The following is a 2,494-nucleotide window of genomic DNA, read 5'->3' on the forward strand; positions in this document are numbered from 1 at the left end:
TGATGTACTTTTACTGTTCTTTATTTACATATTCTTGTTATTGATTATTATTATTATTTATTTCATCAAACAACTTCCAAGCCATAAAGAATAGTAAGAAGAAGGAAACAATATATATGTCATCATCCACGGCTAAAACCTCTCCAACTCATAGAAGAAAACCCACAATAATAATTCTTCTCAATGAATCTTCAATTGACAAATGCCAAGACCCTCGAAGGCCAAGACCCTCGACCCTTGAAGGCCAAGTCAAATCTTCCTTCCGACTTTCTTCTATAATTCAAACTTCCAGTTACATCTTCCTTCAATTTTGATTTCCCTAGAATATTATTTTTCAATTTCGACCTGTCGAGTAGATTCTTTAGCAACTTCAGTCTGCCCAAAAAAAAAATTTGCAACTTCAATCTATCGAGAAAAATATTCTACAAAAACCCTAGCCTTTGTATGTGAGATAAATGATGGTGTCATCATTTATCTATGTGATTAATCATAATGTTGTATTGATGTATGAATCTATGTGATTAGGTGTCAACATAGACTTAGAGGGACTATCAAAATATTTTGGTGAAAGTGTAAAGCTCATTTTTCTTTCACATGCTTCCTCCTTTAGTAGGACATCTATTTATGTGGATCTAAAATATTGAGAATTAAACATAGAGATTTGAATGGTGAATGCCTACACTTGAATAAAAAATACTACTAGGAAAAAATTCGCACCAAGGGATTGTATAGGCTCCAAAATTACTTATTGAAGGGGATCTTAGTTTCGTTCTATGTCAAAGATAATTATGGGGTGTGTGGGTAAGGAGGGATTCCCTGAGTGATTTTCTCTTCCATTTTTTTAGGAAATTAAGTTAGTGGATGTAGAAACAATGAAGATAGCCCCTACCTAAAGAATTCTTCACTGTGGGGAAGGAGCACTAGAGAAATGGCTTGATAGATTCAATGATTCCATAGGATGTCCTATATGGGACATCCTTGAAGTGGTAAACATGTTCCCCAATTTTATAACATAATAGATAGACCTTTCATTGAAGGCCAAAGTAATAGAAGAAATGTTTCATGTCATTCTTTTCTCTATGCGAAAAGGTAAAACCCCTTGCCCAAAAGGGTTCGTCGTGGAAACTTTTTGAATGATTGTAAAACCTCTTGAAGAAGGACTTGGTGGTGGTAGTCGTGAAGCCTTGGCACTTGAGAAAATTCCTATTGTAGCTAAAATCCAATTATGTTGATCCCCAATGAGCAGTATGCTAATTCTATGGATAATTTCATATGACTTCATGCTACAATATTATATACAAGATAGTATCAAAATTAATTGCAAGAAAGTTGGAGCCAAATTTAACTAAAATCATCCTAGTGGAGAAGTTTGGATTTTTAAAAGAAATGAAATTTCATGAGTTAGTATATATGGGTGAAAAATCCCCACTCTTTAGGGGAAAGGGGAGGCAACCATTAGTGGCTTTAAAACTATATCTATCTAAAGCACACAACAATGTAAACTGGACCCTTGTCAAAATCGTCCTCACCAAGATAGGAGTTGAGATTTCATGGGTCAAGTGGATAATGGGATTTCATCAATTATATTCTTTCACATTTCTCATTAACGAATTCACGTAAATGTGTTTTAGAGGCCTCAAAGGGTTTAGATAGGGATTCTTCCTATACTCATTCATTTTCTTTCTATTTGCAAAAGGGCTAAGTAGGATAATTTCTCAAGTCAAATATGCAGGAGACCTTAAAGGAATCATATTATCAATCTCAAAATACTTGTCTCATCTATAGTTAGTAGATGGTGTCTTCCTACTGGGTGAAGGATCTCATTCAAATTTGTTTATGATCTCGTGATGCCTCATGCTTTTCTATAAAGAAACTTAAATTTCTATATACAAGCTAAATTAGTGCATCATTTAAAACATTCTAGATTATTCTTCGTAGTATTTTTTAACAGAATACTTTCCCCGTTAGATAAAGTTCATAAGGGAATGGTAAAAGTTATAAGACTCAATTGGAAGCCTCATTCAATATATATGGATATACACCAATGTGGAGGCCAAGATCGGGATATGGACCAATATATTTTTTAATATAGGAGGCCATTTGGTTCTCTTCCAATATATTGTTCAAATCATACCAATTTATTACATGTCCACAAGCTTCAGTTTCCAAGGAAATATTAAGCATCATAAAAAAAAACCATCAATTTCTTATGTTTGGGGAGTAAATAGGAGGGAAGTCCATGGTTAGAGACAACATCACCCAATTCACTAGGAGTTTGGTTCTCAAAGAACATAGTCACATTCTCCAAAGAAGTCTAGTTCTTATTTTGTGTAGAATAAAATAAAATATAAGTCTATGGAGAGGATTAATGGCATAAAATTATCTCCTGTGGTAGTAAATTATCATTTGGAATTGAAATCCCTAAAGTTAGGCAATAATACCTCCATCATATTGAGGTAATTGGTGGATTCCTCCCTCTTCTCCCGGAGTGGCT

Source organism: Pinus tabuliformis, chromosome Q (assembly GCF_031772625.1).
Source record: "Pinus tabuliformis cultivar Carrire ecotype Pingquan chromosome Q, CPIR1, whole genome shotgun sequence".
NCBI lineage: Eukaryota > Viridiplantae > Streptophyta > Pinopsida > Pinales > Pinaceae > Pinus > Pinus tabuliformis.